Genomic DNA, 14,964 nt, shown 5'->3' with positions numbered 1-14,964 from the left:
AAAACTCCTACTGATTAACAACAGTCTGTACTCCTTCAGCAGAAGATTCAGCAACCTGTTAAGCAGCTCTTGAAGAAGCCCTGATAATAGCAAGGGCACAGAATATGCTCTGGGTGCGAAGTTCAACATCTGTCACCAAGGGTGGCTTGGTAGCACAACATGGAGGATATTGGTAGCAAATTGAGTGTGCAGCAGGTAGTGAGTTAACTAGCATGAGGGATGAACTGACTTGACCTCATCCTCACCAAATCTAGCCAGTCCCAATGGATCTATCCACAAGTGCATAGAAGCAACCACTGCATGAGCATTGTGGAGGCAAAATATTGTGTTCACACCATGGACACCCTCCATTATATTGTGTGACTCTACAAATACACTAAATGTTGTAGATTCGGGGTTCCCAACCTTTTTGATACCATGGACCCCCACCATTACTGGGAGATCTGTGGTTAGGAGCCTCTGGTGTAGATTCAAACCATGCCTGGTAGCTTAAATGGGCGTCCATGAAGTCTTGTGACCCATCAGTAGCAGGAGAGATGTACTTGACCACAATCTGTAATGTCATGGTGCAATATGTCTCTCACTGTGCCATTACCATCAAACCATGGGATCAATTCTAGTTCAATGAGGAGTGCACAAGGATTTGCTAGGAGCAATATCAAACATACTTCCAAATGATCAGATTCCAGCTCTAGGAAGCTCTTTTACATGTTCCCTGTCGCCAAAAATACCAAGCAATAAATGTTCAGAAATCCAGCAAACTAGGCCCTGAGACCTATCACAAGCTGTCATGAATGGTGTTGGACAAGTAAAGAGCTAACAGGTGGAGGAAGCTTCAAATTTTCCCCCGACCTCAGTGATGGTGGGGCCCATCTTGCAATGCTACAGGCAAGCCTGAAGCATTTACGAATGTAATGCCAATCTAAAGTTCCAGTCCACCTCAGTTTCGATCTCAATCCCCAACATCAAAGGTTGCAACCCCATTGTAGTACTGAAGATCTGTGCTGAAACAGCTCGGCCTCTAGCCAAGCTGTTCCAAACAGGTATAATGCTAGCATTTACCTGATAATGTGGAAAACTGCCTGAATTGTGCCCTTAACAAAAAGCAGGCAAACCCAATTACTAGCCAACCAGTCTACTCTCAGTCATCAGGAAGTAATGCAAGCTGTCACCAACACTGCCATCAAGGGGCAGTTACTCAGTAATACCCTACTCATCAATGCCAGTTTAGGTTTTGCTAGGTCCACTTGGCTCCAAACCTCATCAAAGTTTTGGACCAATAAACTGAATTGTAGAAGCGAAGTGAGAGTGACTACTCTTAACATCAAGGCAGGAGCCTGGTGAAACTGATCAATGAATTAGTCTGAAGTGGGGGAGTTTGTAGATACTGGAGTCTTACACCACACAAAGAAGATGACTGGGGCTGTTGGAGTTCAGTCAGCCTTGCCCCAGGTCAACACAGTAGGAGGTAAATGAAAGAGTCAAACTACTTACCCTATACATTCAGTATCATTACTATTCACTAAGTCTTTGTTTCATCATCCCATATCCTGGGGATCAGAAATTCAACTGAGCTAGCCAAATAAATACCATGTATGCAACAGCAGGTTGAAAGAATTGAATATCCTTTCGTGAGTGAATCACAACCTGACAACCCAAAGCCTTTCTATCTACAACACATGTCAGTAGAGTGGTGGATGAATGCAGGGCCAATAATTCTTGTGGAGCTCGGTATCATCCAGGATAATGCAATATTCTTGATTGATACCTTGTCATTCACTTTTAAAATTCATTCACTGCATCATCCACAGAAAGCACTGCAGTTACACACTTGTCACCTCTGACAGTACCTCCCAAACCCATGGTCTATATGACAAGACTAAGTATTGCTAGGAATCCGGGTGAATGAGTGCTTCACTTGCAGATCCCCCCCCCCCTTTCCAAATCCTTGGTCATTCTGACTTGAATGGATATTGCTACTCCTACTTCATCACTGGGGCTGAGTGCTGGAACTCCCTACCCACCAGCAGTGTGAAAGCATCTCTTTACCAGAAGGACAACGGTAGTCTGAGAAGGTTGCTCATTATCATCTCATATCCCCAGAATGAGTCAACAAAACTCCATTATCTCTTTATTCTCTTTCTTATTGCAAGACTGTATGAATTCCGGATGAATTGGCACCAATGGTCTTCAATTGCATATTCCATCAGTTTTAACAATCCATTTTGCAGAACTACATCAAGTCACTTCTGTAAGTTCATAGAAATCTGTCCACTTCCTGGGAAGAAAATGCTTGACTTGTCTGATATGTCTTGGCCTTCAAACACCTTCGCTGAAAATCTTTGATGGAATGCAATTATCTGAGCATTCTTATGATGCACGTGAGTAATTGCCCTGTTATTAATGTCAAACTGATAGATTCATGTTACCAGGGTTCCACTACCACCCTCCTATTGTACAGACACTCCAGATTTCACCTTTTCTTGTATAGCAAACAGATAAAATTTCACATCTTAAATCTTAAGCAACAATTTTTTTTTCTCCTTAAAACTCTGGGCCAATGAAAATAATTAACTTTCCCAGCTGCTACTTTTAGTCAGAACAATGCTAGGACATCAAAATTCAGCAGTTTTCCAACCAAATATCAGGAGAAATAATACAAAGATCTAAGAAGAGTCCCTGGCAAATTACTGACATACAATTGTTTGAAAACCTAAGAAGATTGAAAGACCAAACTATGGAAGGTATGCATCGCCTGTAGGCTTTTATTGAGCTCATTTGTAAAAATGTTATGGAGTTTAGAAAAAATCAAAATGAGATTATTACGCTTAGTGGGTAATGTGCAACCAAAAGATGCAGCAACCAACCATAAAACGTTAAATGAACACTGGATTTAGCAACAGATTTTATCAAACAAGTAAATTCATTGTGAATATTAAGCAAAAATATCATTTGTGCTGGTTGTGAGCTTAGTAGCAATGAATTGGGACAGTCCCTGACAATTTATAATGCAGCTTCAAGGTTCTAATAGATGGTAAGCTTTTTATAAAAAGAGCTGGAACTTTGACAAGTTGATCCTGGTGGGAGCCCTACTGCAAACAAAATGCCACCAGGCTTCCAATAAACTACTGTACATCAAATGTTGCGGTGACTAGAAACAAATCTTTTGTTTTCTTCTGACAACATTGGAGTCAATTTCAGTGGAAAACATGTGGATCAAGTGGCTGGTGTTGATGTCTTTAACCACTCACTTCACAGTCTGAGGTATCCACCTGCTTCAAGCAGGCCTCAATCACACTGATGCCCAAAAAAGAACATGGTAACTGGCCTCAATGACTATTGTCCAGTAGCACTTACATCCACTGTGATGAAGTGCTTTGAGAGATTGGTGATGAAACATACCAACTCCTGCATGAGAAGTGACTTGGATCCACTCCAATTTGCTTACTGTCACAAGAAGTCAACAACAGCAGATGCCATTTCATTGGCTCTTCATCCAATCCTGGAACATTTGAACAGTGAAGATTTATATATTGCAATGCACTTTATTGACTGCAGGTTGGCAATCAATACTATCCTCCCCTCAAAACTAGTCAGTAAGCTTCAAGTCCTAGGCCTCAATACCTCTTTATGCAATTGGATCCTTGATTTCCACACCTGCAATCCCTGTCAGTTCAGATTGGCAACAGCATTTCCTCCACAATCACTCTCAGCACTGGTGCACCACATGATTGTGCTTAGCCCCTCCTCTACTTATGACTGTGAGGCTAAGCACAGTTCCAATGCCATATTTAACGTCATTCTCATTGGGCAAATCAAGAATAGTGACAAATCAGCATATAGGAGGGTGATTGAAAATATGGCGCTGGTGCCAAAACAACAACATCTCACTCAATATCAGCAAGGCCATGGAGATGATTATAGACTTCAGGAGGAGAAAACTGGAGGTCCATGAGCCTGTCCACATTGGGGGAGTCAGAGGTGGAGAAGGTCAGCAACTTTAAATTCCTTGATATTAACTTTTCAGAGACCTTATCCTGGGCCCAGGATTTAAGTGCTATTATGAAGAAAGCATGCAGAACCTCTACTTTCTTAAAAGTTTGTGTAGATTTGGCATGTCATCTAAAACTTTGACAAACTTCTATGGATGTGTGGTGGAGAGCATATTAATTGGTTGTATCACAGCCAGCTACAGAAACACCAATGCCCTTGTACGGAAAAGTCTACAAAAAGTAGTGAATATGACCTGGTCTATCATGGGTAAAATCTTCCCCACCATTGAGCACATGTACGTGGGGTGCTGTTGCAGGAAAGCAGCATCCACCATCAAGGATCCTCACCATCCAGGCTATGTTTTCTTCTCAAAGCTGCCATCAAGAAGAAGGTACAAGAGCCTCAGAACTCACACCACCAGGTTCAGGAACTGTCATTACCCTTCAACTATCAGGCTCTTGAACCAGAGAGGATAACTCCACTCCATTTGCCCCATTGCTGAACTATTCCCACAACCTTTGGACTCATTTTCAAGGACCCTTCACCTCATGATCTCAATATTTACTGCTTATTTATTTGTTACTATTTCTTTTTTTCCTCTTCCTTTTTGTGTTTTCACAGTTTGTCGCATTTTTTGCACATTGGTTGTTGTACGCTCTGTTGAATGTGACTTTTCATTGACTCTATTGTGTTCCTTGTATTACTGTGACTGCCTACCAGAAAAGGAATCTCAGGTTTGTATATAGTAGCATATATGTACAGTACTTTGATTAAGTTCAAAGTAAATTTATATCAAGCACTGTGTGAACACAGTCCATTATCTGCACTAATTTTGTTCATTTGCAGTCAGTTGAAAGAACACAGCAGATGAATTCCCCTGTCAATAACTAATACAGAGTTTTATAGCACTGCAGAGCTATTGGTAATGCTCTAACAAAATGTACTGGTCCCAATGTGTCCAAAATTAAATCCACTGTACTTTAAACATTAAGTTACAAAGTAATGCTGCCGAGAAGTAGGTCTTTTGCCCCACTGGGTTTGGGCTAACCGTTACGCAGCTCCCTACACTAATCCCCATTTATTATTCTCCCAATATTCACAATTTCCCTCACATCTGCATCAGCATCAGCATCATAATCACAAGCATAATCAGGTTTATTATCACAGTCTTATTTGACAGTTGCATCACTCAATTGCCAGATAATGAATTGGCTTTAATCACTGTCTTTTTACCTTTTAACCCTTTCTTTATAAAATTAAATCTTTTCCCATTGAGCCCTGGTTTCAATTCCTGTTAGACATATTGGCAGCATGTTGTTTTCATCAGTTAATCACAATGAACAAGACATTGATAATGGAACTCAATAAAAGTCAATATACTGTATCTACGTGTACAAAGATCTGGAATAAAGAACCATGCACATTTATTATCCCTGATTCATCCATTATTTTGTTCAAATTATGAATAGGGTTTAGGCCTCAGGTGCATTTCCATTCATTAACTTTTATTGAATTTGTTTACATCAATAGTCATTTTACAATTGAAAGCAATTGGACAAAGATTAAAAAAAGAGAATACTAAACAAAAGATTAAACATTTCAAATGAAATCCCGCTATTTCATGGGCTGAGAACACTGGAAGCAGGTACTGGGGTCTGGGGTCGCTCTGTGTAGGTTCTGGAATTTGGGTTCAATGAGCAAAAAGGACCCACGTGTATCAGTAGCACTGGGAGTACTTCAGGAATAAAGAAGCATCATGAACACAATTATGAGTTTGCCCTGAGAGGAAGGTTCAAAATATGGGAGTTGGGCAGAATGAATTATCTTGGGTCACAAACCTTTCAACACAGGTATAAATAGATGGAGTAAAACTTCTGAGCAAGATGCTGGGATCCCCTATTACAATGTGAAATGTCCATTGCAGCCTGGTTCCTACCCAGAGAAATCCTGTGTGGTCATTGATAATAAAGGCCGGGTGATTACAACAGTTACTAAATCTGGCTGGGTCCAATGTGAAGTTAAATTTGCTTCTATAGGATTTTATTAAACATATATTGATCCTGTAACAGAAAAACAATGATATTGCCATTTCTGATTACTTTTCTTGACAGTGGCATTGCTGGCTGAGCTGGTGTTTATTGCCCATCCTCAAGAAAATAAAATGGCTCATTATGCTTGCTTGATTAAGAGAGTAACACACATTAAAGTTGTTGGTGAACGCAGCAGGCCAGGCAGCATCTATAGGAAGAGGTACAGTCGACGTTTTGGTTCAAGACCCTTTGTCAGGACTAACTGAAAGAATAGTTAGTAAGAGATTTGAAAGTGGGAGGCGAGGCGGAGATCCGAAATGATAGGAGAAGACAGGAAGGGGAGGGATTTTGTGTGTGTTGCTTGAATTTCCAGCATCTGCAGATTCCCTCGTGTTTGCATTGATTAAGAGAGCATAGTTTTAAGGTACAGACACAAAATGCTGGTGGAATGCAGCAGGCCAAGCAGCATCTATAGGAAGAGGCACTGTTGATGTTTCGAGCCGAGTTTAAAAGGCAATTTCCATTTTAAATGGAAGGGTCTCGGCCCGAAACGTCGACTGTACCTCTTCCTATAGATGCTGCCTGGCCTGCTGCATTCCACCAGCATTTTGAGTGTGTTGCTTGAATTTCCAGCATCTGCAGATTTCCTCATGTTTTAGTTTTAAGGTGCTTGGAAGTAGGTACAGAGGAAATGTCAGGGGTAGGTTTTTTATGCAGAGAGTGGTGAGTGCATGGAATGGGCTGCCGACGGCGGTGGTGGAGGCAGAAATGATAGGGCCTTTTAGAGACTCCTGGATGGACACATGCAGCTTAGAAAAATAGAGGACTATGGGTAAGCCTAGGTAGTTTTAAGGTAAGGACATGTTTGGCATAGCTTTGTGGGCCATAGGGCCTATATTGTGCTGTAGGTTTTCTATATTTCTATGTCTATTATTATACCAATAAAATACAGCATACTATTGCTGATTTTTTTCAGAAGATTTCTAAACAACTGCGGTTTGTCAAGTAGAGGTGTTCCCACTGTTGGAATTGCCTTAATGAAAAAATGCCATGCATTTTGTGGATTGTTCACATGCAGTAATTGTGAGCCAGTAGTGGAATGTTTGGGGAGGTTGATGGCATGCTGACCAAGTGGACTGCTTTGTCTTCAGTGGTGTTGAGCTTAAGACTAGTTGGTGTCACACTCAACCGAGTAAGTGTATTCCAACATATTCTTGACCAGTGACTGAAAAGATGGTAGAAACACTCAGGACATGAGTGACTTGCTGCAAGCACTCAAACTCCTCACGGCCTTTGCACTTATATGGCGAGTTCAATATTATGCTCATTTTCAAAATTCTTACTGTCTATCATGAGCAGAATTAGAAAAGCAAATTATTTCAAACTGCCTATTCTATCTGAGAGTCAAACATTTATCTTCCTCTTAGACAGTCCCTTGGGATCAGAAATGATTTACTTTCACTCTGGTTTCATTGGTTCTGAGGTAAATGAGACCAGCTTGGGAAAGATAAGACTCATGCATCGATGGAGCACTAATCAGAACCAGAATCAGGTTTAATATCACTGGCAGATGTCATGGAATCTGTTGTCTTTGTGGCGACAGTACAATGCAATACAGTACATAACAATAGAAAAAAAAAACGTGAATTACAGTGTTCACGGGTTCAATGTCCATTCAGAAATCTAATGGCAGGGGGGAGGAAGCTGTTTCCGAATCATTGAGCCGGCATTCAGGCTTCTATACATCATCCCTGATGGTAGTAATGAGAACAGGGCATGTCCTGGGTGAGTGGGTCCTTAATGATGAATGCCTCCTTTTGAGACATCGCTCCTTGAAGAGGTGCTGGATACTTCAGAGGCTAGTGCTCATGATGGAGCTGAAGAGGTGCCTGATTGGGTAAGCAGATGGGTAGTGTTGGAGGTTGAATAACTCTTTTGCCTTTTACTCAGAATTCCCTATGTATTGTGAGATTCTTGATAGCCTCCCATGTGTTCCTTCGCTTCTTTGAGCAGCAGTTGGCCAGAGTACTGCGGGTCTCAGCGGAGATGCTATACTGAGCACATCATTGAATCTTTTCCTTTGTCAGCTTAATTAAATCTCTTCCCATGAGTGAGCTCAGGTCCATTTTGTGAGTCAGCTATCGGACATGCACAACGATTGAGTGCAGCATGAACTCAAATTCTGGGATGTTAACTTGGGAGAGGAGAGTGATGTTGGTTTGCTTATCCTTGGCAAGTCAAAAAATTGATGAAACTGCTGCCAATTTTATAAACTGTTCTCAAACATGAACTAACTTTAAAATGTCCCACAGGGATAACAATTAGACTGTACAGTCTATAAGAGGAAGGAAAAATTTAATCAAGTTCTACATGAGCAGTAAAGTAAGAATACCATACTACTTGGAATGAATCTTTTGTTATTCTAAGACTTGCATCATTATATTTACTATAAGACAAGCACAAAATGTTTTTTATATATTTGCTTTTACATTGTACTTTATCTTCTGACTTACTGTGAGTAACACCATGGGGGATCTCTAAGCACTTTTTTAATAGAATGGAAGTCAGACCTTGTAGGTAATTCTGACATACAGTATTGTGATAAAAGTGATGGTTTTCATTCATCAATTGAAATGAGCTTTCACTCCGATAGCCAGCTGTTCTGTCTGCTATGGTATTACCCAGGCTAAAGGGAAAAATACAAAAGGGTAGCAATTCATCTTTGTTTGCAAATATGAGACAGAGACTTTGGTATCAATTGCCCTTATAGTTCGTTCAAACAAAATCAATAGCTTTACTGTAGAGTTCAGCAGCCAAAGGTGTATTTCTACCCTGAAGTAACTTCAGCAGATCAAACAAACTCTGTGATAAGCATTACTCCTTTCAGCAGATCAGGCAGGAATAATTGATGATATTAAGTTAGTGACAATACTCTTTTATATCTGTCTGATTAATTTGCGTCTTAAAACATAAATCCCTGGGGGGGCGGGGTGCAGAGTGGTAAGAAGGGCAAGCTCAAAAACTTCTCAGCCCATCTCAACTCCCAATAGAACTCTCACTTCACTCACATTGGAAAATCTGGCACACTAGAATCCTAGCAGGTAGCACAGTTACCAAGTGGAAGAAAATCTGACAAGCTAATTTCTTCTGCCATCTGATTTCTAAATAGACATTGAACCCATGAACACTACCTCACTACTGCTTTATTTTTGTTTTTGCACTACTTACTTAATTTAACTACTTAGTGTATATATATACTTACTGTAAGTCAGAGTTTTTTCTATATTATCATGAATTGCATTGTAGTTTCCACAAAGTTAACAAATTTCACACCATATGCTGATGATATTAAACCTGATATGATTTTATTCATATGTGTAAAAGCATTTTAATTTCTTTGATTTGTATAAATAAAAGCAGATTCCAGTGAGAGTGCATCAAAAAATAATCGATTGTGCTGCAAAGTAGTACATATGCATATGATACATTACACTCTTGACCGAATAGAAGATTAATAAAATGCTGCATTGTATTACAAAACTACCTCAAATTTCTGAGTTGGCGGGAATTTAGATTATGAAGACACGCAGTCCTCGTTTATTGTCATTTAGTAATGCATGCATTAAGAAATGATACAATATTTCCTCTGGTGTGATATCACAAAACACAGGACAGACCAAGACTGAAAAAACTGACAAAACCACATAATTATAACATATAGTTACAATGGTGCAACAATACCATAACTTGATGAAGAAGTTATGGTATTATGGTATAAACTTCTGAATTTACCCTGAAGTTACCCAGAAACTGCCAGTGAAAAAGAGCTTGAACAATTAAGTTTGTTCAAGTATCATTTAAAATTGCTTTCTCAGTAACTTGAATGTATATCCTCAGGATAAAGTAGCCAAAGTAAAAATTGAAATCTAACAAACAGAAGGTTTTTGGTAGAGGATAAAACAAAATAAATAAATATACCCAAAACAATGTCTTTCTCAACGCTTGAAACCTCTAGTGTTTTTCATTGGCCTTCTCTCTCTGAGCTCAAGATCTAAAATTTCTGATACTTCATTGACTGCCAAGCAGTAAAATCTCATATAGGTAAGTCGACAATACCAGCATACATACAGTATTACTGCAACTTATAGCTGCCACTTTTCTGCTTGAAGTCATGCTTAGAGAAAAGAAACTGTGACATGAATATCCACTCTTACTGCCAATCATAGAGGCATGTAGTCATATTTAAAAATTTTCACTTTGGATTTTGGATTTGTGGTCCATCACCAATCATTAAGCAATGCATTAAGAGATGAGCAATAATCTACAAAAGCGTATTACAATACAATTCCCTTTGAATGACCATGTATTTTGAACAGAATGGTAGAATATTTTCCTTGAATGTGCAATCTACTTAGAGCTGATGAACCAGGGACACTTTTTTGGGAAGGATATTGAAAGGATTTCCCACACACAAGAGATGAATGTAGGTGTCAGATTTATGAATGTTGCCATAAAGCTCATATAACTATGAGCTATGAATTACAGAATTGAATAATTAGTTATACATATGCCAATTCAACCTTACATTTATTTATTTGAACAGTGTGATATTTCCATATATATCAAGAAACTCTTTGCATACTCTTCAAAGAAAAAAAATTAAATGATACATGATGGCACCAAAGTCGCATGGGTCTGGAAATGATAGGATTTGGCTGCCTGTGATCTCTAATGTTCCCCCACATTAATTAAGTCTACTTCGTGAACACTCATCTTGAGAGCCTCCAGCAGTAGCATAGACAATCTCAAACTGCTTATCAATAACAACAGGAAGGTGAATTCTACTGTGCCCTGGTCAGACTCCACAGTCTAGAGCTATTGTTACTAAGAAGCAGAGAGTAGTTTGAGGACTGGAATAATGCAGAGAAGGTGAAGCAGGGTAAAAAGATTAGCTTTGTGGAGATTTTAGGGGGATTTTGGCTGGAATGAAGTAATTTGAGATAGTGGCTTTATATATGTAAGATCATGAACACTGGACACAACATTACTTGTGGTGGTTAGATTGAGGATCACAAACTAGGTCACTTCATCGTGGGTTTCCAGATTGAGCAGAGAATCTAAAGTCTCTGGAAATAATTCAGACATAATTAACTACAGCAGTGATAGTTTTTTTTGGATCAGATGTTTTTCTGCTATTGTCGAGTAACATCAACTAATTACTTGTAATTTTAAGTAAGCTGGGTTATATGCAGTGTTGTACCATAACATTGGGCTGAACTTCACTGACGGGAGTTGGCAGCTCTGCTTGGGAAGCCTAAAACTTAATGACTGACAGATGGTGCAGCAGCTGTCATATGGAGCCCAGTGGCAGGGCCCAGTCTTGCTGATCCCTAGCATTATGATGGGAAATTACCTCAGAGATCCTTCAGTAGGCCAGACCAGACACAGCGTAGGAGCCTGCATTGATTTCTTTGGAAAACTTCAGCATGCAGATTAGGAGATGAAGGATGGGGATATATTTATTTTAATTTAATTCTTATAATTATTTCAATACTGTGTTTTATTTAACTTTTTAGACGTCTGCTTCTTAATCATTTAAAGTATACAATACAAAGGGCAAATCTCTTCTCAACTTTTCCCCCAAAGCCTGTCAGGAGTGAACCTGGAGCACATCCTCGAGAAAAGACTGTCCATAGTCTATGGTCACTGCTGGGATACTGTGCTTGATTGAAGGGTGCTGAGGGCCAGCCACTCAAGGTAGGAAAGGATGATCACTTTTAGTTGAGAACTTAATGAAGAGAGAACTCTTTACAAGGGAATCACTAGAAGGTTTAAAAGGAATTTAGGAAATAACAACTCACCTATACTTTGCCTCCATCATTGCCGATGACTTCAACCAGGTTAACTTCAAGAGTATTACCAAAATATTACCAGCATATCTCCTGTCCCACCTAGGCCTCAAATACCCTTGACTATTGCCACACAGCCATCAAAAACACCTACCAAAACACCCCCACTCACACTTTGGCAAATAAAACTTTGCTTCTTCTCCCTACATACAAACAGAAGCTGAAAGGTGAGATTCAGTACAAAAAGTTATTCAGTGCTGGTCTGAGGAAATAGATGAGCCACAATGTTGAGCTGGCAGACTGGTCTATGTTCAAAGACTAATCAGCTAGCCGAGATGAGTATTTCACTGCCATTATGGACTTTATCAGCAAGTGTTTTGAGAACTGTGTATCAAAGAGGACAATCTGGGTGTTCCCGAACCAGAAATCATAATGAATTGGGAGATCTACTCCCTACTGAACAGAAGAACATAAGAGCATAAGAAATAGGAGCAGGAATAGGCCATCTACCCCATCGAGCCTGCTCCGCCATTCAATCATGGCTGATCTAGCTATGGACTTATCTTCACCTACCTGCCTTTCCCCTCTAACCCTTAATTCCCCTACTATGCAAAAATCTATCCAAACTTGTTTTAAATATATTTACTGAGGTAACCTCCACTGCTTCGTTGAGCAGATTCATCATTTTCTGGGAAAAGTAGTTCCTCATCATCTCCATCCTAAATCTACTCCCCCCAAATTTTGAGGCCATGTCCCCCAAGACTGAAGTCTAGGATTGAGCATTCAAATCAGGTGACCATGATATTTCCAAGTAATTGAGATATGACCTTTGTAAAGCTATCATGGATGTCAAGAGGCAGTTACAGTGTAAATTTGAGTTCCAGACCAACCACCGATTGTGGCAAGCTTACACACCTTAAGACACAGGTGAGCAGCATTGCTGATAATGGTGCATCCCTTCTTGATGAGTTTGATATATTCTTTGCATGTCTTGTACAGAAGGGGACTGGAATTTCACCAACCACCCCAAAAGCCTCAAATGCATCTAAACCCACAGTCATCCTTGTGGATGTAAGATCTGTCAGAGTGAACTGTGGAAAGCAACTAGTCCAGATGGTAGTCCTAGCCATGTCCTGAGATCCTGTGCAAATTAGCTGGCGGGAGCATTTACTGACTTTTTTTAAAAACTTCTTCCTGCTTCAATCTGAGGTTCCTATCTGCTTTAAAAAAAATCATCATCATCCTGGTGCTGAAGAAAAACAAGGTAACATGCCTTACTGACTGCCACCAGTGGCTCTGGAATACACCATCATTAAGCGCTTTGAGAGCTAGTCATGAAGCATTTCATGACGGGCATTAATTCCGGCCTTCCAGATAACTTGAAAACCAGCCTACTACTGAAACAGGACTATGATATCTCTTTGGCTTTACACTCATCACTGGAGCATCTGGACGGTAAAGACACTTATTTAATGACTATAGCTCTGCTATAAATTAAGTCATTCCAAGAAATCTTATCTTCAAATTCCTAGACCTTGAAGTCAACACCTACTTTGCAAAAGGATCTTTGACTTCCTGATCAAGAAAATGCAAACAGTAAGATAAGCAGCAACACTGGTGCTCCACAAAGCTGCATTATCAGTCCCCGGCTCTACATCCTGTACGCTCATGACTGCATGAGCAGATTGTGCTCTAGCTCCATCTACAAATTTGTAGACGGTATCACCATGGTGGGCTCTATGTCAAATAACGATGAGTCAGAGTACAGGAAGGAAATAGAGAGCTTAGTGACATGGTGTCATGACGACAGCCTTTCTCTCAATATCAGGAAGCTAAAGAATTGGTCATTGACTTCAGGAAGGGGGTGGTGTACATGCTCCTGTCTACATCAAAGATGTTGTGATTGAGGGAGTTGAGAACTTCAACTTCCCAGAAGTGAACACCACCAATAACCTGTACAACTATGTTGACATCACAGCCAGAAACGCTTCACCAGTGCCTCTACTTGCTCAGGAGATTAAAGAAATTTTGCATGTCTCCTTTGACGCTCACAATATAATAAGATAGATTCTTGACCTTACAATCTATCTTGTTATGACCGTGCACCTTAATGTCTACATCCACTGTACTTTCTCTGTAACAATACAATTTATTCTGCATTCTGCTATTGTTTGAAATTGTACTACCTTAATGCACTGCTGTAATGAATTGCTCCGTGTTTTCACTGTATCTCTGTACACCTGACAACAATAAACCAGTTTACCAATCTGGAAACTTGCTGCTTGACATGAGGCACCAGAGGCAGAAAATCTTGCATGTTTAAGTAGTAGCTGGATAACACATTAGGTACTTGGGTGGAATATGGGATTGATCAAAACAGTTATTTTTCATTTGGGTGGGAAATGATGATGGAATAGCTAACTACATTTTTATTCTTCAATGCAGTTAAATAGAGAATTTTTGGTGACCAATATCCATTGGAACTTTGGCAGCTCCATCATGGGCAATGTAGTATGCAGGACATCTTCAAAGAGCGATGCCTCAAAAAGGTGGCATTCATCATTAGGAGCATCCATCACATAGGGCATGCCCTGCTACCATCAAGAAGGAGGTCCAGAAGCTTGAAGGCACACACTCAATGATTCAGGAATAGCTTCTTCCCCTCTATTTGATTCCTGAATGGACATTGAACCCATGAACACTACCTCACTACTTAAAAAAATTTTTTGCAGTACTTAATTTAACTATTTAATATATATATATTTATAATTACTGTAATTCACAGTTTTTCCCTCTATTATTAGGTATTACATTGTACTGCTACAAAGACAATAAATTTCACAACAAATGCCAGTGATATTAAACCTAATTCTGATCAGCAGTGAGAAATTTCACTGTGCAATCATAAACCCGCTAGGGTCTTCTGTTCATTCTACAGCTATGAGATTAACCATATAAAAAGTGCAACGGTTAATAATCTGGTCAACAGCAGCATAATTTGGACAATCCCAAGCAGGTACTGACTTCACATCAGTAGCAAATGAAAGTGAAACCATATTGGATGAAGCATGCTTCAAGCTGCAGAGGTGATT

General features: G+C 39.7%; 1 protein-coding gene across 7 annotated transcripts in view; it reads right to left on the bottom strand.

Annotated features, from left to right (window-relative positions):
- The window catches only part of LOC134342756 (receptor-type tyrosine-protein phosphatase T-like), a 1,640,095-nt gene that overhangs the window by 333,335 nt on the left and 1,291,796 nt on the right, over nt 1-14,964 (bottom strand). The window lies entirely within an intron of this gene.

Source organism: Mobula hypostoma, chromosome 2 (assembly GCF_963921235.1).
Source record: "Mobula hypostoma chromosome 2, sMobHyp1.1, whole genome shotgun sequence".
NCBI lineage: Eukaryota > Metazoa > Chordata > Chondrichthyes > Myliobatiformes > Myliobatidae > Mobula > Mobula hypostoma.
Note: the sequence above shows the minus strand (reverse complement) of the source record. Positions and strands in the feature narration are given on the sequence as shown.